At 35.7% G+C, this 26,812-nt stretch overlaps 1 protein-coding gene across 36 annotated transcripts in view; it reads right to left on the bottom strand.

Annotated features, from left to right (window-relative positions):
* The window catches only part of Zbtb20 (zinc finger and BTB domain containing 20), an 809,739-nt gene that overhangs the window by 289,020 nt on the left and 493,907 nt on the right, over window positions 1-26,812 (bottom strand). For 3 of the 36 annotated variants that reach the window (XM_048803891.1, XM_048803899.1, XM_048803903.1), the window contains exon 1: window positions 1,976-6,548. The exons of 29 other annotated variants lie outside the window; for them this stretch is intronic. The gene's annotated coding sequence lies outside the window, so the exon portion shown is untranslated. Of the gene's footprint in view, window positions 1-1,209; window positions 1,941-1,975; window positions 6,549-26,812 lie in introns of those variants that run through there. 4 more of the 36 variants (XM_048803889.1, XM_015478491.2, XM_048803902.1 and 1 more) reach the window with 2 other exon arrangements.

Raw genomic sequence — 26,812 nt, 5'->3', positions numbered from 1 at the left:
CCTTAGGCTGGGTTGTGGTTCTGGGAAGTTTTAGCCTATGAGAACCATATTGGGGACATCAAAGACTCCTTCTCTATCCAAAGAGCAATTCACTTCAGATGCTGCCACACAGTCAAATGCTTTTATGGCTACCATGTTTTTTTGGTTTTCGTTTTTTTTTTTTCCCCACTCAGTATTTCAGAACATGCCAGATTCTTAAAATTAGAAAGAAGATGAGAAAGTATAGTGAGATCAAATACCTGTAGAAGAGCAACTAAGTAGGGATCAGACGGCAAAGGATGAAAATATATTCCACCTGAAATTTCACTTCCAAGAAGAGTATGAGTTAATATGAAGGACACGAAAGGCTCTCATTGGCTCTGAAAGCTGGGCTGGTGGCTGATATGATAGTCTCACTATCAGACAGGATGCAACCTCCCCACTCCCACACCATTCCTTAGACAACTTCTCAGAGTCTACTCAATCAGAATCTTTTATATTGAGAGCAATCCTATATTTGGGTTTAATACCAGGAGGACAGTCATCTAGTTTTCCTATGTCAGGATGATGAATTTCCCTGGAACCAAATAAGGATTGTCATTGCATTCTTCTGCTCCATACCATGAATACAGAAGAATAAAGAAAGGGGTATGACAAATAAAAGTGGGGAGAGGTTTCCTAACATTTAAAAGCAGCAGTTCTTAGCAAAGTGATCTTTAGAAGAACAGTATTAGCAATATTCTTCTGCTAAACATCCACTGTAGAATTTCTTTCCTGCTTATCTGGGTATGTAAGTACTGTGAGTACAACATAAATGCTCAGAACAAAGTTGCATGAAAAGTTGGTAGAGCGAAACTTCAAATGAACAATTAATTCCACTTTCATTTCTCCCACCTACCGCCCTAGATACTACTTTCCTGCCCCCACTCAATCACCTATCTTCCTCCTCCATAAGCATGTTTGCTAGGTATGTCAAGGCCAAAAGCCATCTGTGGAGGCACAAAACTTATGCCTACAGGCTCTTCCTGAGCACAGACTCAAGGCTCTGCCATTGTCCATCGAGTGCTCTCAGCTGTGCACACTGAAAATCTTCATCACTCTGTTTGGTAGCTTTTTTAAAAAATGTATTTTTTGTTGTTGTTTTTTAAAACACCCTTTATTCCCTGCCTGCCTCAGAGACACCAAGAATAGAATCCTTGACACATCAAATTCTGGAACCTCACCACTCACCAGGACTGTGGTTCCTGATCCAAGGAGTGACGATTGAGAATCAGCACAGTCTCTTGAGAGCGTCCAGGCCTGGCTGTTAGCTCCCTGCTCTGATTAGTGTGTCGAGTTCACAGTGTTCCAGAGTGCTGAAGCACAGAAATTAGGGAGGGGAGGTGGAAGGAAAATCACTGGAGCCTCTTACGATCTAACTTCCACTAACTGAGAGGAAATGTCTTATAAATAAACAACAGCAAGAGAAACAAAAAAAACCCACCCCGTCCTGCCAGAGGAATGTACATTATTGTCTCCTGACGGAAAACTTTACACCACACCAGAATGCGGCCATGTCTCCTGAAACTACCTCCCTTAAAACAGAAAGAAAAAAAGAGGATCAAGAAAGAAAGGAGAAGAAAGAAAAAGGAGGAAAAAAAAGCTTTTCTCATCCTCTTATCCTCTTGAATTCTGTTGGGAAGTTTATGTGAGTTCCCAGTAGACAAACTAAGCAGTTTCAGCAGTGTTACTGTTCCAGGGTTTCTGGCGGAGGCTGCTTATTAGCAAAATTTCATTTCTGCCCAGATCATTGCTGTACCATCCGGACATTTTCAGAAGGGAAGTTCAGGGAAGGGGGGAAGGGTGCAATTGTGAAGGAGAGGAAGAAGAGAGGACAAAGGAAAACTCCTGATGAACCGGAATGCCCTAGCCACGGCCATGATAAAGCAAGCCCCCGCCCGCCACCCGTCCACTGCGTGTTGAGGGCATGGTGATGCGGTGTGTTTAATCTACTTACTCTTTCTGCTCGGGAGGCTGAGGTTCCTACATTTCCAGCTCATGCTGGACTGTACCGTAAGCAACAAGTGAAATGAGTTCAGTGATCTCATTCTAGTCCTTCGACTCCTGTCCACATCACTAAGCGACTGCACAGCTTGGCACAGGCCAGGATGAGTCAGCAGTCTCTGGTCATGAGAGGCCAGGCCTGGAATAGCAGGGGGGTTTAGGTCAGGAGCAAAATGAAGCAGAAAGGCAGTCTGGATGGCAGGGCTCAACTCTGCAGTCCATAGGGATCCTGCAGGTCAAAATGTAAGTGCTTCATCAGCTCTAGGGGGAAGATTGTAGGACTAGAAAAAGGGGTAGCAAGGAGAAAACATGCTTGCAAAACAGAGTACCACAGTCAGAAGAAGAGGATACTGCTGGAGCCTTGGAGGAGAAAAGATGCTCCTTAGATTTCTGGACTAGCTTTTCTCCCATGTGCTCTCAAACTTGAAGTAAGAAATGGTGGTGATCAATATACTCTTCTGGCATCTTGGTATTGCTTTCTCAATTTGGCAAGTAGCAAAGCAAATAAAAAGCAAAGCACTGCAGTTAGATAGCAAGAGAAGTCACATTCTTCATAAATAATATTAGTAAGAGCCTAATATCTCAAAGTGGTGGATCAGTAGCATCTTTGAATAATCTGCATAAAATGGTTAAAAAGGAGCACTCTCTAAGTAAAACTTGGGAGAAATTTGAATGATGAAACACAAAGGAACTTAGAACTTGTGTTCACATTTTACTTAGTGAAGTCAGTACAGGCTTCCATTAAGAAAGTGATGTTTCCCACCAACAGGATTTTTAAAACTCTCTCCTTGTAATGTGTACTGCAATATAGCTAGAAGAGAGTGGAAATGAAACTCCGAGGGAAATAACCAGGCTCAACATACACACACACACACACAAAAAATTAGTGCCACACTTTTTGTTTTAGAGGAGGCAATTGCCCTGTAAGTCAAGTTACAAAAACTCTTGGTATTTCAGTCATAATTAAAGGTACCATATCTAGCTAAGGATGCTAGGGTGGAGACTGAGAATTATTGCAAATAATGGTGGTGACACTGAAACAGGGAAGAAAGCAATACCCAATCAAATGGTATGGAGAAGAGGGGCTTGGAAAACAGAATAGGATCAACAGATCTGGAAAGATGAGTACAAGAACTCTTCAATGTTCTTTGAAGAGAGATAATGAAAATTTATGATATATTTCTAATTGTTATCTTTGGGATGCATAAATATATATGTTTAAGAAAATCATTTGTTTTTCATCCCATAGTACTGAATCATCTCAACATATCTTTATTAAGTATTTAATGAACTTTCCAGCCTCAGTTGCCTTCTCTTTGAAATGTAAGTAATGTTCTCACCATCACTGAAGTATTATAAAGACTGACTCATGTTTATCCATCTCTGTCATAGCAGTATCAGTCTCATGGTGAATACGTCATGAGTTGCTATTATTGTTATTGTTTGATTATTATATCATCTTTATAAGTTCCCAGTAAAAGAATCCCTTTCATTGTTCCATTGGATTGAGTGGAACCAGTTCAAAGACCAGTAACATCAGTCAAATAACACTGCTTACAACACTGCTTTAAAAAGCCTATTTTTGTGTGGTATGTTAATCATCATAATTGAACACACAGGATGGTGATAATCTACTATGTGGAAACCTTGATTTGGGGTCTCTATGTTGTCAAAGTAAGTTGGAGCCTAACAATGTCCAGTAACTAGAGGCCTGAAAGAGGAATTTTTAGAAGCTTCTCCAAAAGCAACAGGATAAAAGTACTATTGGCCTTGACCGCATGATGAGGGTTTTTAACCAAAGGGGAAAACTTAGTTCAGTTGATCATCCCAGCCTAATTGATTAATTGTGGGTCTGACCATCTGGCTGATGAATGCTGACACCCAGCAGTGATTACTGTGTAACACGAGTCCGGATGTGTTCTCCCTGATGCCTCCTGCAATAATGGCAACTCTGAACTTAAGGTTAGTTTATTCAGGCCTCTTGGCTCAATCTCTTCATGGAACAGTGGTTGTGGCAGAGAATATTTTACTAGACCTGGTCAAGCATAATCTTCTCTTGTTTCAGTTACCCTTCCTTTCCCACTCCATCCCTACCCACTCCTGAGCCCTCTCTTGTATATAATCACTTTTCATGCAAAGTGTTCCATCTGTAGTTTTCATCATATTCTCTGATTCTCTTATTTCTGGTTGCCCTATTCTGAAAAATATTTGACTGGTTTGAAAGACCTGTACTGCTATTTTACAAGGAATTCTATTGAGGCATTTTTATTGTAACTTCTGTGGCACTGGTACTTCAAACTATTCTGTGCTTCCAAAATAAAGAAAAATTATTTCACCAAACTCATGAGCCTGAGAAAAAGTCCCCAAAATGTTCCAAGTTATTCAGGAGGCTAGCAGAATACAAGGGTTAAGAGAGGATAATTCTTACATCTTAAAGCAACTCTGATTCACAAGAGTGTCTCATGGAAAGAACAGCTCCACCCCCAACACACACACACACACACACACACACAAACACACACACACCACTATGACTCTGAAGCAATTTCACAGCTAGAGAAAGAAAGTCTCAAGTAAATAACAGGGATCAATAGCAATGCCACCCACAAGCTAGTCTATACCTGGAGGTAACTTGTATGCAGAAGAATTCTCCAAACAAATCAAACCTGAACACATACTTATAAACCTTAGGGGATTATAACCAAATTCTTTTCTTTCATGTTAAGGGAGGGCCTGGAAAGGAAACTGACAAAATGGCTTGCATAAGTTTGGCCAACTAGTCACAACTGATTTCCACTTTTAAATGCATTTCTTTTTCTTGCTCCCCACAGATGCTGGATTCTTCTATGTTCCAGGCTGGGTTCGTGTTAATTTACAGTACAGGATGGTAGTAGCAGGCTGAACATCAGAGTTCCAGATTGGGAGTTGGGAAATGTTTTTGGCATGACTGTCAATAAACAACTATGTGTCTTGGGCAAGTCAAGTCCCTTAACTCCCCATGTCTCAGTCTCTTCATTGAAAAATGATAGGGTAGGACTGCATGAACTCCATGGTCTCTGCCAACACTAAGATCTGATGGTTCTATAGCTCATTTCCTCCCCCCTCCTCTGGCATCAAATGCTCAACAACTCAGCTTATAGCAATTTTTCTGCTCTTAGTTACTGATGGAAAAATATCTCCTTCATTTACTGCTTGGTATTTTGTATTCGTATCCTCTCTCTCTCTCTTTTGATGCTAGTATTTTGAATCATAAACACTAACATATCCAGATAGTGCTTTAAATTTGAAGGCATTTAAGGAGAATAGCTTTCCCACATAGAACATTCAGTGTAGCTCTGCATGGAGGAAGTCAGCCATCCAAAAGTGGAGCAAAGGGGCCAATTCACAAATGAGAGGAAGCCTTTCATAATAAGAGTCTCCAGACTCTTCAATTTAGATAAAGCTCAAAAGCTATCAACTTCTAACTACTTTTCCAATCAATCCCAGACACCATCACAGACACTTAGGACTACAAATTTGAGGACCAGCACTGGCAGTGATGCAGTTCTTATTTCACCTCCACCATCCATTGCCAAGTAGGATTTAGGATGGCATAGTAATAAGAGCCAAGAGGACAATCTGTCATTTATTTTCCTCCAAACTTTTTGAAATTTCCCATTTGGGCTCTGTTTCCCAGTTTTAATTTGGTAACTGCCATTTTTCAGCATTTCTTTTAACAGGTTACTAATAATTTCTGATACAGGATCTCATATTTCATTTTGTGCTGCTAGAACTGCTGTTAATATTTCATCTGCCTTCAATTCAGCTCTGAATAAAGGCTGCTGCATTTCTGATACACTGTTAACACTTTGATTCTGGGGATTTGATAGCCAGTGTTCACTCAGTTTGTCCATATCTGGTTAAGTAAAAGTAATAGGCTAGCTAAATCAGAAATATTTCAGGATGTGCTGTACATTCCAGGGATGCTTCAGTTTTGTTTTGGTCTAAATCTTTGATGAAAACAAACAAAAACCAAATATTCTATGTTTATTTTTACAGGTATCTTGTCATTTGCTTCATTTTCTGGAAACAGATACTTATGGTCGAGGACTTACAGGCAGATCCATGTGCAAATTTTGGCTCTAAATATTACTATATGTATTACCTTAGGTCACTTCGTTAACCTTCCCAAATGTCTTTTTTCCCATTTATAAAATGGGGGATGATTACAGTATCCATTTGTATTGCTATGAGGATCCAATAAAATAAAGTGCTGAGAATTTTCTGGGTTCTCAATATATGATGAATATCATTCTTACTCTAGCATTAATAATCTACAAATACACTTTATATAATTATTATTATACAACATACTTTCAAGATCAACAAATGATTTGGAGTTCAGACTTTTGCTGTTTATAAATGGATTATGTTTTAACAAACACCGTAAAATTAAGTACAATTTTTTTAATATTTATTTTTCAGATGTAGTTGGACACAATACCTTTATTTTATTTATTTTTATTTTTATGTGGTGCTGAGGATCGAACCCAGGGCCTTGCACATGCTAGTCAAGCACTCTACCACTGAGCCACAACCCCAGCCCCTCAAGTAAAACATTTTAAAAAATAGATCTTTAAAGTTACATGTACAGCTAATATATTGCATCATATTATCTTACAACCATTAAATCTAGCATCAAATTCTTAAAGCATTTTGTCATCGAAGAGTGCACTCTAGATAAAGCACATTGTACCATTACTAACCCGTTTTATTAAGACATGACTTGTCATATTTACTTTCTCTTACTCCTGAAGAATACAGATTGTTTTAATACGATTTTGGTATATATCAGCCAAGGTCCTCAGGACGGAGAAAACACACAGTAATGTGAACAGAACAGTTTAGTTTAAAAATCATTAACAATAGGGGGCCCGCGTTTGGCTCAGTAGTAGAGTGCTTGCCTAGCATGCACGAGGCACTGGGTTATATCCCCAGAACCACATAAAAATAAAAACAACTAAAATAAAGGTATTGTGTCCATTGACAAAAAAAAGATTTCTTAAAAATTAAAAAAAAAACAATAATAGGGTATTAAAGTAATGGGGGAGCTAGTGAGAAATAAAGAGAACTCTAAACAATATAAGAAAAGCAAATAACAGAGAAACTGCTACTTGTACTTCTATCCCTGGATGGGGATCCAGACTTTGAAGGACAAAAAGAAGAGCCCCTGCTATCTCTAGGCTGGAATCTAGACCTTGTTGGATAAGGCATGACTATAACTCATTGAATACCAGAGATGTTGCTGGGAAGCATCTATGCTGGAAATCTCTATGTAAGGGTGCAGGAAAAGCTATCCAAAGGGTGTTATCTCACACATGTACATACCCTGGTGTGGGTGGATGTCTGCATGTGAGGTAAGAGCTAGGGGAAGCTGCTGAGTGCCAGGTACTGGTGATACTAACTGAGCTTTAGCTGCTAGGCTCCAGGGTAGCTTGTGTGGTAAGGAGCTGGATGCCAGAGAAGCTGCTGAAGGTACAGAAGCCAGGCTCTTGATGAACCATACACACTGCAGGAGTCTACCAAAGGAGAACCTGGGAACTGGGAAGGAAGACCTTTTCCTTCTACATTCTCATTCTATGGCCTGTACTGACAAGTACCCTCATGCCAGCTGGCAAAGAAAAATACTTAAAAGACTCAAGATACATTTTTATAGAGCAAAAAAGGACTGTCAAATTTAGACCTGAGAGACAAGACACTGATAACTGGCACAGGTATTATAATTTGCTCACATACTTTATGAACTAACTCACTTTGGAAATTACAATCCAGTGTTCTCAAGTTATTGCAATGTTGATCACCTTTACTAATAAATTAACTCTCTTTGCATAAGTCAGAATTAAGGATAATAATAAGAGGCTATTAAACAAAAATCTACTTAAGACATTTTTAAAAAGTTACAGTACTAATATTTGAATAATAACCCTTTCCCCCAAGTGCTGCTTACATATGTTATATTTAAATGTTTATAATGTACTTAAGAAAAAGATGTACAGAATACTATTGACCTAAATTAATGCATCAGTGATCCTAGTCCAGAATTTCAACTAAGTGGATAATCAGTGGAGTTGTTACAAATACCCTTGAGAAAAGTAAAAATTGCCCCAGTTATCATTTCTCTTTCTCTTTCTTTTACAATTGACTCTAGAACCACTATTTGCTTGTTTTATGACTTTTTTCCCCAGAGGGCTTGGGAGCTGTTAACTATATGTTACTATTTTTTTTAATAAATGTATGATATATTTAATAGCGAATTTTTCCTGTAATGCCTCCCAATATTGTTCTACCCTCAATATTAAATAAACAATCATCCCTGTTGTGATCAATTTGGCTCACAACTCAAGGTACATAGTGATCATTTCCAGAATTAGTTTTGTATATACAGGTGGGGAGGTATACTCCAAAGTACCTCCCTCTTTCTGCCCAATTTCTTTATTCTTTTAAGAAAGAGACAGAAACTTTCATTATGTAATTAGAGGTAGATTTAAAAACACAAAGCCCTTACTAGAGAAAAAAATAGGCCCAAATCTCCTTCATGTCAGCTTAGAAACCAAATTCTCCCGCAAGACTCTGAAAGCGCAGGAAATTAAAAAAAAAAAAAATCAATAAATGGGATGGTATCAAACTAAAAAGCTTCTTCACAGCAATGGGAACAATCAAGACAATGAAGAGAGAGCCTACAGAATGGGAGAAAATCTGTGTCACCTGCAGCTCAGATAGAGCATTAATCTCCAGTTTATATAAAGAACTCAAATAACTTAACACCAAAAAAACCAAATAACCCAATCAATAAATGTGCAAAGGAATGGAACAGACACTTCACAGAAGAAATATGAATGGTCAACAAATATATAAAAAAATGTTCAACATTACTGGCAATTAAAGAAATGCAAATTAAAACTATACTGAGATTTCATCTCACTCCAGTCAGAATGACAATTATCAAGAATACAAATAACAATAAATGTAGGTAAGGATGTGGAGGAAAAGGTACATTCATATATTGCTGGTGGGATTGCAAATTGGTGCAACCACTCTGGAAAGCAGTATGGAGATCCCTAAGAAAACTTGTAATAGAACACCATTTGACCCAATTATCCTAGTCCTAGGCACATACCCAAAGAACTTAAAATCAGTATATTATATGGTCACATCAATGTTCATAGCAGATCAATTCACAATAGCTGAACTATGGAACCAACCTAGGTGCCCTTCAATAAATTAATGGATGAAGAAAATGTGATATATATGAATGATACTATAGCACTGGTGATATTACCTGAGTTTTAGCTGCTTTGGCACCAGAATAGATGTGTATACATATCATACACATATGTGCGAGCACGCACACACACACACACACACATAATGGAATATTACTCAGCCATAAAGAAGAATGAGATTATGGCATTTGCCAATAAATGGATGGAACTGGAGACAATAATGCTGGCTTACAATATGCCAGGTAGGAGGAGTGTAGGTTCACTGGACTGAACAGGGGGCAGTGAGGGGAAAGGATCGGGGATTGGAATGGGAAAGACAGTAGAACAAATTAGACATAACTTTCCTATGTTCATATATGAATACACAACCAGTGTAACTCCACATCATATACAACCACAAGAATAAGAAATTATACTCCATGTATGTATGATATGTCAAAATACATTCTACTGTCATGTATAACTAAAATGAAAGAGTTTAAAAATTGATATTTAAAAAATAAAATAAAAACACAAAGCCCTGAAATTAGACAAGGATGGTGGTTGTGAGAGGCTGAGAGCATAAAAACTAGTTGGTAGAGAACAGTACACCATGGTGAGGCTCAGATCATTAAAACACCTGTCTTACCCATCTATCCATCTGCACCTAGGCTTGGCCTCACCATTTAGAATGGATCTTCTTGTTCCACACAATTGTGCTTTCTGAAAACTAGTGATATTCCCTGGTTCATCTCGAGATCTTATTGTAGGCTCCTCTGCCAGCTGCAGGTGGTTGTCCTTAGGATTTTCTTTTGTTTGTGCTGCATGTGAGTACTGATTACAAATTTAAGGACCCTACATTTGATCCCTCCCTCCAACACATACACATGCCTCTTCCCTTCAGTTGCTGAGTCCTAAAGGAGAAGATGACAAAGGAGAGTCATAAATCCATGTGAACCAGGCAGGCAAGTCCATTTTATTTTAGTTCACCCTTCTGTTCAGCTGGCTTTTCTGCAATGACCCATTATACTTACCCTGTCGGCTGCTCTTACTAGCAACATGCCTTTTTAATCAGCCTTCCTGGGGTCTGCATTTGATTACAGCATTTGTGTTCTATTTTGATTCTTTTGTACTGTGCCCTGTGGTGTTAGCTTGAAAGGTGTTATTTATAAAATGAAATTCTATTGTATTGCCACTTGGATTCAAAGAGGACATATAATATTAATGCAGAATGTATTTAATAATATCTTGAACCTATTAAATCAATTTCTTCATGAGAACACAGAGAGGAGGGAAGCAAGTGGTTTGGTAACCAGGTAAAAAGACTTAAGCATCACCTGATATTTCCTTCGTAAGCACTCCTGAAAGTTGGCACAAGAAGCATTCTCTTAATGTCGAAGTTTTCAAAGGAGAAGACTACCTTTCCTGAGCCAGGCCAATGAGGCACACACCTGTTTAAACATTCAACTGTGCGGGCAGAACATTTTCCTAGGCTTTAGATGCAAATTTTTTGACTAAGGAAACCACAAGACCAAATACAAATATGACTTCTTTACTACCCAGGAAGATTTAGATAAAGAATAAAACAATCTGATTTGTAGGGATCTTCTTTCAAAATTTGTAAAAAGAACTACATTTGTTCTCTTTCTGATGCTTTTCAAAAACAGGCTAAGAAAATTCTAGTGATATTGAGAATTGATGCAGTTTCCATGTTGGCATATTTAAAATGATGTTCTCACCTAGCAAAAGAGCAGGTTTATTACAGTTGCTAGGTCTATGGTCAAATATTTATAGATTAGACTGATAAAGGAGTACATAAATTTTTTTTCAGCTCTAACCTTAATATAAACCAAAGACTGAAACATGACATCATTTTATCACTGGTTGCATAAGCACATCTGTTGTTACAAACATTTCATTCTTCCTCTCTCTTTTTTTCCCTATTGAAATCATCAATGGGTAGGCTGCTGTTTGGACAGGGGATAAGAAAGGATCAACTGTGAAAGATGCTCTAGCAATCAGATCTATAGAACTTGCTAAAAGAAATAATACACAAAGGAAGCTGGCTATGCAATCTTGGAGGTATGGTTCCTAGATTTTCACCTGTTCTCACTCTCTGGAACATCATCTAACTCCAAGAAATTCAGGATCAAGATTTCTGAGGAATGACTACATAAAGAAAGTTATCCTTTCCTAGCTGTACGGGGTTACTTTTGGGATGAGTGAGATTAATGGTTCTAGGATAATTTAAATTATTAGCAATGAAGGTAAGATACATATGAACAATATTATAAAAATGATAGTTCAGGCACCATGTTTTGTTCTTCAAACCTAGATATAAGAAACACTAACAAAGGAGTGAATTTCCTCCCCTTTAGGAATAAATCATATGCTCTCATTCCTAAATGATACATCAAACATAAGGAGCTAGGATGTTTTGGGGAATATCTATGTCAATCTTGAATGTATCAAATTATTAGCTATTTGCATGAAAAGATTACATTATGCACTTCTATATCCTTTCAGGTTCTACCTCCTTGGTTTGCACTTAGTAAGTATTCCATTCATTAATATTTGTTGAAGTGAACTGAAAAATGAGGTCATACAATTTAGAGCTGAAAGTAGTAACTAGAGGCCATGTTCAGTTACCTCATTTTGCAGATGATAAAACTGAGGCTCCAATAAATTAAGAAACTTACCGAAGTTCAATATTAATAAGTCTTTGGAAGAGTGGTTGTAAAGATCTGCCACTGAAAATGATATATTTTCATTTAGAACAAGATATATTTTCTTTTGTCTAAAATAAGAAGCACTATTCAGCTCTTATTATCTGATATATTCTAACCTAACCCAGAAAGTTGAAGCCTAAATTAACAAGTGAATTTCACTAAATGGCTATAGACCATGGGTGTGCCAGAAATGTCAAGCAATGGAGGTTGCACATCTCAATATTGTGCCTATTGGCTTGTTATTGGCATATTTTTTCAGGTAAAATTTAGTTCTTACAAACAATAGGGATGACATTAGGATTATGGAGCAGTACAAACTCTACTTCTAATTCTGTCACAGAAATACATATACAATAATGATGTTGAAACTAAAATATCCTGAAAAGAAATTCAGATTCTAGATAAGAAGAAGTACTTTAGAAGAGACATACCAAGAGCAGATGCATTTATATGGGTAAGAAGAGCAACATCACTATGTTATGTCATTACCTCCTTCAAACCAGTTTAGCTCAATACTGAAAAGACAGCTTCAGCCCATGATTTCTCATATGGGGCAAAAAGTGAGATTTGAGTGTGTGGCCAGATGCTCTCCTGGCATAACCAGCCAGAGAACCGCTTTGGAACTGATTTTGGTCTTCCCTTATACAGAGCTGACCCAGAGATTCCTCTCCTGGGTCAGTTAGGGACAAAGGAAAGGGAAAGTGACTCCCTACAGCTGGTGCTACTTTGCAAGGTTTGGAATATGTGCAAAAGTAAAGCTTTTCACTCATGAAGGAGAGAAGGAAATGATGTGAACCTCATCTCCAGCATTTTAGAGAACCCTCTGTGGAGTTCCATTTCCTTTTCATCCCATAGTGATCCCTGAACAACCAACCATATTCAGTCCCCTGAAACAGTTAGCAACAAAGAAAAGGGACAGGCATCCCTTTAGAGATGACACTGCACTGACTGACTGGAGGAAAACGCAGAAGCAAGAATTTCTTCCAGAAAGGCCCAAAGGAAGTGAAAGGGACCTCATTCTAGCTTTAGAGTATGCTCCCTGAGGGGCTGGTCTCTATTTTGCTTTATATGAAGCACTGCTGACTGGTGAAGGTATCTCCCAGTCAAAATTGGTCCATAAAGACTGAGAGAGATAGTTGTTTCTTCAGATGCTGAAATTACAAAGCAAACCTACAAAGAATATCAACAATAAAGAAAACATAACACAAGGCAAGGAAGAAAACAAATCTCCAATAACCAACCTGAAAGAAATGGAAATCTGTGAATTGACTGACAAATAATTAAAAATAGTTATCTTAAAGTAGCTTAGTGAGTCAAAAAAAATGAAGATTGATAGCTGAACAAAGTCAGGAAAAAGATACATGAACAAAATGAGAAATTAAATAAAGAGATAGCATTGATTCAAAAAAAGATCCAATCAGTATACTGGAGCTGAAGAATACAAAAATTAGAAAAATTCACTAAGGTGGTTCAAAATCAGACTTGAGCAAACAAAATGAAGAAATTGTGAACATGAATACATTTGAAATTATGAAGTCAGAAGTGCAAAAAGGAAAAAAGGGTAGAAAAAAGCCCAAGGGACTTATGGAACTCCATCAAGAAAACCATGAATACATAATGTGAGTCCTGGAAGAGAGGGAGGGAGGCAGAGAGAGAAAAGGAAAGAGGAAAGGCAGGAAATAGATCTATACCAAAGCAACACATAATCAAAGAGATAATTTTGAAAGTAGTAAGAAAAAAGCAACTCCTCACATTCAAGGGAGTCCCTGTAAGAAGTTCAGAGGACTAGCTCAGCACAAATCTTCCAGTCCAGGAGAGAATGGGATGATATATTCAAAGTGTTGGAAAGAAAAATTGCTAACTAAGAATACCATACCCAGCAAAGGTGTCCTTCCAGAACAAAAGAGAGATAAGGCTTTCCCAGACAAACACAAATTGAGGGAGTTCATCACCACTAGGCCTGCTTTATGAAAAAATGCTGAATTTTTTCTTTAAGTTGAAATGAAACGATGATAATTAGCATGAAAATGTGAAAGTTGAAAACTCACTGGGAAAGGTAAGTAGAGTAGGTCAAATACTGAAGACTGCTAATACTACAATGGTAGTGTGTAAATCACATTCATCTACAGGATAAACACTAAAACACAGAAGTATCAAATAACCATAACTACAATAATTTAATAATAGATACATAGTAGAAAAAATGTAAATTGCAACACCAATTATGTGAAGTGTGGAGAACTGAGACATAAAAGAATAGAATTTTGGATGAGATTGAATTAGTTATCAGCTTTAGAAGTAGAGTGACATAATTTATAAGTTGTTTTACATAAGCCTCATGGTAAATACAAATAAAAGACTGTAGGTACACAAAATACAACAGAAAAGAATGAAAGCATACCACTAATAAACAATAGCAACAAACATAAACCCCATCACAATGGAAAACAAGAGAGGAAGAAAGGAACAAAGGAAGAACAAAATAGTCAGCAATTAACAAAATGGCAAAAATAAATCCTTAGCTATTAATAGTTAAGTGGAATTAAATTTTCCAAACAAAGACTGGTAGACTGGATAAAAATACAAGATTCAACAGTATGTTGCCTGAAAGAAATCACGTTAGCTTTAGTGATACACATGGACTGAAGGTGAAAGGTTGGAAAGTATATTCCATGAAAATGGCAACTAAAATAGACTTAGTAAATCAAATGTCACAAGTGAGAAAGAGCATCATAAATTGATAAACGGATCAATTCATTAAGATAATAGAACAATCTGCCTACCTAGCACCTCTTGATTAGAATTCTCTGGACTAAAACAGAAACTTGAGTAAATGTAAATTTCAATTATTGTAAAGTAGTAATCTGCAACAGACTGCTTTTCATTTTCCCAAAGCTCCTTTTAACAATGGGAATCTCTAGAGATTACAAAGAACAGAATATGGAGAAAGGGGAGCAAGTGACAGCTACAGGCATGATGCTTCTAATGGCTGTTGGGCTTGTTGGAGGGTATTCTTGTGTATTAACAAAAACTTGATTCCAGGAATATAATTGGGGTTTAAAAGATCAAGTTCAAATTACTAACTTGGTATCCCAACCTTTATTCCTCATTCCATCTTGCTTAGGCATCCTAAGATCGAGTACTTCCCAATAAGTATTCTGGGAAGTAATGCCAGACTACATTAGTTTCTCTTTATCATGGTATTTCCAAGTATGCCCTAGTTTTAAGTGCGTTGTCCTATCATTTCTATGATTTGTTAAATCATAGCTTAACTTCTAGATTGGAATCTCACTCATAAACTTATTATGATTTAATAAGTATCTACTATGTGAGACAGTAGGGGAAAATTGGAATAAACCTCACTTCCTATCTCCAAAGATTAAAGGAATTCAAAAAGTAGTGGCTACTTATTATATATAACAAAGGTGTTTTTGCTTTTAAGCTTTTATTCTTCCCTCAGAGTGTACTATCATTATTCTTTTATCAAGCTGATTGTTTTAGTTATGTTGTAATCCAGTTATGTTCCACCTTCCTCATAAATTCTATTTTAGTTTTTATAGCACACAATAATTTCCATTTTTAAAAAAATATTATAGCTGGAGTAGACAGTATTGTCTACAGAATATGTATTCTTTCCAATATTCCTAGCAACAAGACTTTTTTCTCTGTTGCTTAAAGGGTTGTGTGATTGTGACTCTCCCAAATGCTACAGACTCCTTAGCATGCTAATTAGCTTCCAAAATCTCTCACCTGAGGTTTGAACCCATGAGTGAGGAAACTATTATAGCATTTGCTTTTGGAGAAAAGACTACATAAGTTGAGACAGAAGCTATTTTCAAACCTTCCAAATATTACAAGTACTAGGGAACTGTTGAGGAGAGAAATAAGTAGCTTTGGGTCATTTTAGGTTAGTGACCTTAAACACAAGGTGTGATTTAATCAGAAGCCAGAGTAATCATGGCAGGAGGTAGGAAAAAAGACTCAGAGCTGCCCGGAGTTAGGCAGGACTTTGGTGGCAGCATTTAGCTTGAGCTAAAACTACAGGATTCTGTCAGAGCCTCCACAAACAAAGGGCTGCATTATGTAACACATCTTGTATTCCTTTGTGAACTATTCCACAACAAAGTTTCATTAGTCCCCTCACTCCCCTCCTCCTTTCCCCTCCCAGACATTTTACTACTTCCAGGCTGCAACTTGCTCTCCAGCAGGGAAATTTTCTACCTCGAATAAAAGTTAAAATTTCAAGAAAACTGACATTATTTTTTTCAGGAACAAACCGAATTAACGTGAACTTTTCACCAACTGAGAAAATACTTCTGAAGTTACGTGGACAAGGAGAAGTAATCTAATTTGAAAGATTGCCAAATAATTCAGCAATAGTTAGCAATAATTGGTAAATTCTTTATCATTTTCCTGATAGTGTTACTCTGTTAAGTGTAACACTCCTGGGTCATCTTTCAATACAGCCTTTTACAGGCAGAGTTGGAAGACAGTATATTACATGAGTGGCACACAGCAATATGTTCTCACAAATAATATCTGTTTTCAAAGAAAAAAAATGTTTGTTATGAGGACATTGGAAGATTAAGCACAGTTGGGCACTGTCAAATTTAACTTTGAGGTATAAAAACCCATTTTAAGCAGTTTAATTCTTTTTATCAATTGCTAATTTAAGAGTCTCCCATTATAAAATATTTTTCTGGTCAGCTGTAAAGATAGGTTAACTACCTGAATACTGAACAGATTTTCCTTTCTAACATTTCAAATACTGGTTCAATGGTTTTCATGTAGATCCCTGTGAAGATGACCGAGGTCCCTGGGGAATATTGTTTAGAATGTGTCTTTTGGTCTGAGAATGTGGGTTGTGAATAATCAGTTCTAATTGGAGTCCCCAAGTTGTACAAAAATCTGGGGGTTGATTCTCAGCAGGTGGCACTCTTCCTTCTGATTTGATCTTGAGTAGATGCCCCAGCATTCTGCTATCTCGTGGGCAGAGCATGGAAATGAATTTTCAAGATTGCTCACAGTGCTTAGGAACCACATTCAAAGGGTCTGTGGAATCTAGGCAAGTTACACAGAACATATGGATTTTCATCCTACTGAACTTATTTCACTTGAAACAACCTCATTCTCAGACACAGAATTATGTCTTTTAAGTTGGGTGGTCAGATCTCTCAGTTTACCCAGGATAGTACCAGTCTCAGTTGTAATTGCCCAGGCACAGTTATTAATAGTGGCCACTTTCACTCACAATGCTATGCTGGTTTAGATGATAAATTATGAGATTACCCTGTCTACAAGCTCAACAAAAGTTATTTATAATAACATTTACACTGATAACCTTTTCTTTAGGAAAAAATCAAAATGCCAAGATTGGTCACCTTTGTAAATAGACATAAGCTAAAACCTTATTATTTTAATCCCAATATTTTAAACTAGGAGAATCTCATCATTTAAAAGTTTTAAGATTAGAATAATTCTGGAGAATCATAGTCTATGAACTCTCTATATCTAGGATTTCTAATTTTAGGTAGTATTTTTTTTTAGCACAATTTCATACAAGCAGGTATATCTTCCCTTAAGATTTGTTCTAATGAGGGAAAAAAAGCACAAGATTTGACATGAAATTCTTTCTCGGTTGTGGATCCTAATTCCATTATTTGTTGGCAAATTCAAATTATCTCTGTGAACATAATTATGGTTAACACCTAAAATGACTTTAAGGACATTTTAAAGACTAGAAATGAAAGAACTATGTACTGTGGAAACTAAAAGTCACTAATGGCTACTATTATTTCTTTTCATAAATAAAGATAACTTTTCCCTTTTCAACTTCTAAGAAAACTTGTATTAACTGAAGAAAGACTTAGCCAAGCATGGGGGACTAGGGGTCTTTCACTATAGCCTTCTTTTCACACAGATACATCACATTTCTAGGTGACACCAGTGTGTGGATATTGGTAGCCCACAAATTCTAGAAAAAACAAAAAACTATGAATCTTCCTCGTTGAGATCAAGGGATAAAATATCGAAATTTAAAGTACAAAACTTTTGTCAAAAATTGAAATAGTCAACATATTATGGTAAAGAGAAATTCATCTGTAAAGAAAATTTTTGTCAGCAAATAGTGCTAATTTGAGTTCTTCTTCTTTCTCTATGTGTATCCCTTTAATTTCTTTCATCTGTCTAATTGCTCTGGCTAGTGTTTCAAGAACTACATTAAACAGAAGTGGTGAAAGAGGGCATCCCTGTCTTGCTCCAGTTTTTAGAGGGAAAGGCTTCAATTTTTCTCCATTTAGAATGATGTTGGCCTGGGACTTAGCATAGATAGCCTTTATGAGGTTGGGATATGTTCCTGTTATTCTTAATTTTTCTAGTGTTTTGAACATGAAGAGGTGTTGTATTTTGTCAAATGCTTTTTCTGCGTCTATTAAGATAATCATGATTCTTATCTTTAAGTCTACTGATGTGATGAATTACATTTATTGATTTCCGTATGTTGAACAATCTTGCATCCCTGGGATGAATCCCACTTGATCGTGGTACACTATCTTTTTGATATGTTTTGTAATTGATTTGCCAGAATTTTATTAAGAATTTTTATATCTATGTTCATTAGAGATATTGGTCTAAAGTTTTCTTTCTTTCTTTCTTTCTTTCTTTCTTTTTTTTTTTTTTTGATGTGTCTTTGCCTGGTTTTGGAATCACAGTGATATTGTCCTCATAGAATGAGTTTGGAAGTGCTGCCTCTTTTTTTATTTCCTGAAATAAATTGAAGAGTATTGGTATTAGTTCTTCATTAAAGGTCTTGTAGAACTTGGCTGTGTATCCATCTGGTTCTGAGCTGATTCTATACCTAGAAGACCCAAAAAGTTCCATCTGAAAACTTCTAGAATTAGTAAACGAATTCAGCAATGTAGCAGGATATAAAATCAACAGCCATAAACCAAATGCATTTCTGTATATCAGTGACAAATCCTCAGAAAGGGAAACAAAGAAAACTACCCCATTTATAATAGCCTCAAAAAATTGGGGAATCAATGAAAGAGGTGAAAGACCTATATAATGAAAACTTAACAACCCTAAAGAAAGAAATCAAAGAAGACCTTAGAAGATAGAAAGATCTACCTTGCTCTTGGATAGGCAGAATTAAAATTATCAAAATGATCATACTACCAAAAGCACTATATAGATTCAATGCAATTCTGGTCAAAATCCCAATGATATTCCTCATAGAAATGGAAAAAGCAGTCATGAAATTTATCTGGAAAAATAAGAGACGCAGAATAGCTAAAGCAATCCTTAGTAGGAAGAGTGAAGCAGGTGGCATCGCTATACCAGACCTTAAACTATACTACAAAGTAATAATAACAAAAACAGCATGGTATTGGCACCAATGGTAGACCAATGGTACAGAACAGAGGACACAGAGACTAGCCCACAAAATTACAATTATCTTATATTAGACAAAGCTGCCAAAAGCATGTATTGGAGAAAAGATAGCCTCTTCAGCAAATGGTGCTGGGAAAACTAGAAATCCATATGCAACAAAATGAAATTAAACCCCTATCTCTCACCATGCACAAAACTCAACTCAAAATGGATCAAGGACCTAGGAATAAAACCAGAGACCCTGTGTCTAATAGAAGAAAAAGTAGGCCCTAATCTCCATCATGTGGGATTAGGCCCCAACTTCCTTAATAGGACTACTATAGCGCAAAAATTAAAACTAAGAATCAATAAATAGGATGGACTCAAACTAAAAAGTTTCTTCTCAGCAAAAGAAACAATCTGTGAGGTGAATTAGAGAGCCTACATCTTGGGAGCAAATTTTTACTCCTCACAATAAGATAGAGCACTAATCTCTAGGGTATATAAAGAACTCAAAAAGCTAAACACCTAAAAAACAAATAACCCAATCAATAAATGGGCCAAGGACATGAACAGATATTTCTCAGAAGAGGATATGCAATCAATTAACAAATATATGAAAAAAATGTTCATCATTGCTAGTAATTAGAGAAATGCAAATCAAAACCACTCTAAGATTGCATCTCACTAGAGTCAGAATGGCAGCTATTATGAATACAAACAACAATAAGTGTTGGCAAAGATGTGGGGAAAAAGGTACACTCATACACTTCTGGTGGGACTGCAAATTGGTGCAGCCAATATGGAAAGCAGTATGGAGATTTCTTGGAAAATTGGGAATGGAACCACCATTTGACCCATCTATCCCTCTCCCTGGTCTATACCCAAAGGACTTAAAAACAGCATAGTACAGGGACACAGCCACATCAATGTTTATAGCAGCACAATTCACAATAGCTAAACTATGGAACCAACCTAGATGCCCTTCAGTAGATGAATGGTTTAAAAAAATGTGGCATACATACACAATGGAATATTACTCAGCAGTAAAAGATAATTAAATCATGGCATTTGCAGGTAAATGAATGGAGTTAGAGAAGATAATGCTAAGTGAAGTTGACAATCTCAAAAAATCAAATGCCAAATGTTTTCTCTGATATAAGGAAGCTGATTCATAGAGGGCTAGGGGAGGGGAAGCATGGGTGGAACAGAAGTATTCTAGATAGGGAAAAGGGGTGGGAGGGGATGGGAGGGGGCATGGGGTTAGAAATGATGGTGGAATGTGATGGACATCATTATCCAAAGTACATGTATGAAGACATGAATTGGTGTGAATATACGTTTTATACAATCAGGGATATAAAACATTTGTGCTCTATATGTTTAATATGAATTATAATGCATTCTGTTGTCATATATAAATAAAAAATTAATAAAAATAAAGAATTTTTTTGTCAAAATTTTGTGAATGGGTCATGGGTTTCTGACATAGATAACTTTTTTCTCAGAAGGAAGGGATGGGCAGAGAAGAAACACTAGTTCTTAGGTTTGCAAGATTTTCCATTTACTAGCCATATTTTAAAAATAGATTCCATAGAAGGGAGACTGGTAGATTAGAAGAAGGGGCCTTGGTGAGCATGGAGGAGAGGGAAAAAGGAGGAAATGGATGGTGAAATTTACCAAATCATGTTACGTGCATGTATGAATATGCTATAATGATTCCATGAATCCCACTATATGTATAGTTAGCATGAACCAATAAAAATTTACTTTAAAAAGTAATTAAAAATGTTGAATTTTAGTTAGATGTTAGTGAAAATAACTTGTTTTCTAAAAAACAAATGAAAACCAGATTCATAGATCTCTATGCTCCTCTTTTCTTGCTGAGATATATATATATATATATGGTTTTTTTTCTATCCTCCCTCCCCAGAAATCCTAAATCCTTTGGTTGGAACCAAATCTGGGTAGTCAGACCTAATTCTTCTAGTCTACCAGACATTAAAAGTAATATGGAACATAATTTTAATTTTTCATCTATATAAATATAACCAAATAATTTTATTTAAAAAGAACTCTATGACATTTATTTAGTACTTTTGGTAATTATGAGAAAAATTCTCATAAACTATACTTCATCCAAATAATTAACCAGGTAAAAAGGCTAGTCCTATTACATATGGCATTTTTGTCTTTTTGAAGTATTACTCTGACTAAAGTGACTGGCTCTAGGACATAGGTTTTCACAAAGGTAAAAAGTTCTATCACCTAACTCTTTATCTGATGAGCCTGCTTTTGAAATATACTCCAATGGCCAATAAGGTAGGGTAGATTGATTGGCAAGAAGCTGTGAGGGAGGGGGTGTGGGGCAGGGAGAAAGCCAACCAGACTGTACTTGATGTCTCAACAGGGCTGGGGAAAAAACAAAAAACAAAAAACAACTCTCTCACACATTCCATCTATTAGAAGTTCATTTGTGCTTAACAGGCCCCTCTTTAAAAATGCAAATTTCCCTTGTGAACCTGTAAACCTCATTCACACCTTATTGTTAATTACTTTGATGTTCTAGAATATGATCAACACTTAACTGATATTGGCAATCGAGGAATGACAAATAGCTCAGGGTGGAAAAAAGGAAATTTTGGAGAAATGTGGCTGGAGATGGTAATGTAGAAACTTCATTTGCGGGAAGTAAGAGCATAATGGTATTCTGAAGTTTGTCTAGGAGAGTGGCAGTAGCAAAGGTACCACAAAATGAGCACTTTTTCTAATTGACAATGGCTTGCTAAGATCAGAACAAGTCTGGAATCCCACAAAAGTCAAGTTCTTAAATATTTAGCCATAACTAGTTAATTGAGCTTACTCCTTTTTGGAAATATTTCTAGCTACCTTCCAGTACAACTTGATGACCTTGGATTCTAACATTAATCTGGTTCAACCTCCCAGGTTTGAAGCTCAGCTGATAAATGAATTCCAAGAGGAAGAAGCAAATGTGGCCCAGTCCATTTTCATTGTCTCACTAGTCATTCACTTCAAAGATTTTGGAATATAATCCTAGAACATACTGTAAGCAGTTTCAGAAGGACACACCATTTCTCCACGTGTCAGTGTCACATGACTTGACATCAAAAAGTTGCTGATTCAACCCTTTAGACATGTATACAGGTATGGAAACATCATCTATATCCATAAATATAATTATTATGTATCAATAAAAAATAAAATTTGAAAAGGTTGCAAAATTTGAATTAGACTTCAGTTGACTTAAGTTACACATCTTAGCTAGGCAGAAATTCAAGGAAAAATATTTTATGACATCTTGTAACTTTATTAATCACCTCTCCTTTCTTATGAAAAATAAATATGCTAAACTGTTCACTGTTAAGGAAAGGGGTCATCTTTGCCGCCAAATGGCTAATTTTAGTTTTTATGTGGTTGGACACATTTGTAAACTATTACATGAAAACATATGGTTGGAACATGCTTATTCTTTTAAGCATGTTCCTCCTTTGAGGCTGCAAAATTTTCCTTAGTTGTTCCATGTGCTATTTTATTGTGCTGATGGCTTCTTCTAAATAATTTTCTTCCTTTTCCATTATTAGTGAAATGAGTCTAATAAGGAAAAAAGAAGAAAACAAACAAACAAACCTAACTCTCTGCAGCAAACTTCTTTCTTGAAAGTGTGGGCTGGCAACTGACATAGGACCCAGGGAGGCAGTGAATATTATGTTGCACATTCTTTAATCAGTTGATCCTTTGGGGTTTATTTACTGAATGCATTTTGACAAGTAATAATGCAACAGAGGGAAAGGGATTATTTCTGTGGCAAATTTTCAGTTATCCACAAAGTACGAGGTAAATTTTGCTTATTGTTAAACATAAATCTACATACTTTTAGATCATATTTTAGGTCACACATTAAATCAGTGAGTCACCATTTTAAGGTATCTCACTCATAAGGAGGAGCAAAGAGCTTTCCCAGAGGTGTTGAAATTCCATAACTCTTTCCTTAAAGACTGGGCATTTGAGTCTCAGTTGATCTCTGAGTATAATGTTCAATTATTAAATTGGCATGGTTGAAGCACAGTTTTTTCAAATTGAAGGGCATTTTTTTTAACAGATGAGAATCCTTCCAATTCTTTAATTTGGTTTCCTATTTTATGTTTTGCCCTTACCTCCCCTTATAAGACTCCTTTCTCTCCACATTTTTACTACTATTCCTTCCACTTCTGCTTCTTGAAAATGAGACTCTACCGTTCAGGCAAATGATTGGTTCTCTATAAATATTTGTGGAGTGCAAGATTGACCATCTGGACAAATATTAAGTGAACAATATAAAAACTTTAATTATGCAAATTTATAAATTTACTTTAAATTATGCAAATTAATAAATATTTTGGGAAAAATCTATGACAGTAACAAAATGACTAATAATTCCAAGGATATTTAGGAAAAATGAAGCCTAGAAAGGTAAAAATGAAAAATTCTAGAATCAGAGAACAAAAATAAAAACCAAAACAGCTCAACACAATTGAAAGCACATGCAGGAAAAAGCTAATGCATTACTTGTAAAAAATTAAATGGAATGCCTGAAATTAGAATGCTAGTGTTTTATTATATCAAAAGCAGAAAGTCATTCCTTTCTATTCCAACTCTAGAGAAGAGCAAATTTGCCAGTGCCATTAAGAGTAGAATAGGAGGGCTATTTGGAATTTAAGAGGTAAGTTAATAAAAAGACTAGGTGTTCAAGGTAAGGTGAATTGGGTTCTATGGTAACTAGCTTCCAAGGTGTCCCAGATTATCCGTTTCTTGTGTTTGCACTATTTTGTAATCCTACCTACATTGTAAAAGGGTCAGTCTGTGTTGATGAACAAAATACAGCAAAGTAGAACAGAATACAGAAAAAGTGATAACATGTTATGCCTGATACCAAGCTACTGAATACATTACTGCTTCTGCTTTACTCTTTGGATCACTCATTCTGGGGAAAGCAGAACAAATGCCATGAGGGCATTTAGCCATCCTATGGAACCAAAACCAACAGTCAACACTGACTTTTGAGCCATGTGAATGAGACATCTTGTAAGACTACTTCAGGCCCCATTGAGCCTTCAGAAAACTGAAATCTCAGATCACATCTTGACAGTAACATCATGCCAGATCCTAAACCACTGTACCAAGCCACACTTGAATTCCTAACTACATGAGATGATTTCTGAATGATAACACACACTTATTTTTTAAATCACTAAGTTTCGAGGTAATTTATTTTTTCTGTAATAGGTAACTAACATATTGAGTGTGGCCAAAAAAATTGGATTATTCATCTTTGGTACCTGTTGCATAGTCATTCTGTGTTCATGTTTGGCCCACTTTTATTCATGCAGTTTTTTTTAAAAATAAAGTAATAAATACCAGAAAACTAAGTCCACGACATAAGAGCTAGGAACTCTACAATAATCTAACTGTATAGTTTGTCCCACCTTATATTCTTGCCTCTCCTCATGTAAAATAATCATCATCCTGTCTCATTTTTATTATTTCTTTGTTTTCCATTTCATGTAGTTTTATCACTTCTATAGGTGTTCTTAAATTTATATTTGTGCATATGCATATATTATATATTGTATATGTACATGTATTTTGATTGCTTTTAACTTTATAAAATGTTATGTTCTATGTGATTTTTAAAATCATTTTTACTTTATATTGTTATGATTCATCTATATAGTTGTCTATCATTGTAGTTCATTCATTTTCTGTCTAATGATTGATGTTTCTAAGGTGGTCAGTAACACATAAAGATGGGACTAATAAGCCCTAATATCACAGAATATGTAGTTGTGGGTAGGCAGAATAAAGCATACTTAGGAAATAATTTAAATGATTTAACTAGCTCTGGAAATGAAAAAATATACCAAAAACTAATTTAGAAATTTAAATTTTTTTTCTTTCCCTAAGGATAATGGTTATTCAATAGCATACAATAAATAATATACATTTATTATTTTATAATACAGTGTATTATGTACAGAGACATCATAAACCTCTAAGATGTTTGTTGAAATAAATATTTAAGCTCCAATACCTGTGAAACTACAGTAAAAGCTACCCATATAAAAATAAAATGATATTATTTGGAAAAATAAATTGTGGGAGACTACAATGGTGAGTGAATACCAAAGATTGTCCATTGTTTTAGGAATTCATATATTTTTATGTAATTCATATTTGCTTATAGAAATTTTCTTCACTATTCACTGTTCACTAACACATATATATTAACAAAGCATTCCTATAAATGTTTATTTACTATCTACTTCAAAACTGTAATAATAATCTAAAGCATTACTAACAAATAGAGTTAATTATACAGGCAAATGGTGAGAATAGCACTATCCAGAAACTGGTCTCATTTGTTAATTCCAGAGAAAACTACACTGTCAACTATAGTTTTAGCAATTTCTCTCTTGGTATCTTTCTGGCTAATATCAGCTTATAATGGGGAGAACTGCTGAAGATCAAAGTTATTTTAAATATTTTGACTGAGGGAGAAATAATGAGTCATGTAAATGCAGTGTGTCCTCTTAAACTAGATTTTGAATAATAGTAGACTATTTTGCAATGGATAGTATAACTGAAGAACCAAACTATTTTATTTTGATATTATTATTATATTTCCAATATATATTTCTTCTTATGCTTCAATATTATTATATATGGAGAAATCAAATTATTTATCCATTAAGTGAGGATTTATTTACTTTTTGTCTTTACCTGGCAATTTCCTTAGATACAACAGTTTTCTTTGATTTGACACAATATAGAAAATGTTGAGAAAAGAAAAAAGGAAGTTATTTCATTCTTAGTTCTTTAGTAAACAAATTATTTGGTTTGAGGAATAGAGGAAAAAGAGGATTAATGAAATAAAGCCTTCCATTATAGCATAAAGCCAAAAGCATTGAGAAATTTTAAAAAATATGGAAATTCAGTATAATTAGCAAAGGTGATAGGAAATATTGATAGAGGAATATCACCTTTTGCTCCTTAGGCACTGGCTGAGTCCCTTTATAAGAAATAGGACATAAACATTTTAGAAACGAATTATTTCTCAAATTTTTCAGATTTCTAAAACGTCTCCATGAGAAAGAAAGACTATATGAAAAGCAGCAGAGTGGGAATCAGGTAGGCATCTGAGTGACAAAGGAGGCCACCACAGCAAACCTTTCTCTGACATCCTGTCAAGAGGATTGTGTTGGCTCAAAGTTTGGAAAACTTTTATATGGGAACAAAAAAAGTAGGATGAAAAGAGAATGAAAGACATATTTTTTTCCTCTCTTATACTAGAACTTGTATTTGAAAGAAGGAACAGGTTCCTTCCTTTTAATGAAAACTCCTCCCTTCTGGTTATAACTCCATTTGAAATACTTGGAATAGACCAGGCATAAG

The sequence above is a fragment of the Marmota marmota genome, unplaced genomic scaffold (assembly GCF_001458135.2).
Source record: "Marmota marmota marmota unplaced genomic scaffold, marMar, whole genome shotgun sequence".
Classification (NCBI taxonomy): domain Eukaryota; kingdom Metazoa; phylum Chordata; class Mammalia; order Rodentia; family Sciuridae; genus Marmota; species Marmota marmota.
This window is presented reverse-complemented; position numbering and strand designations above follow the sequence as displayed.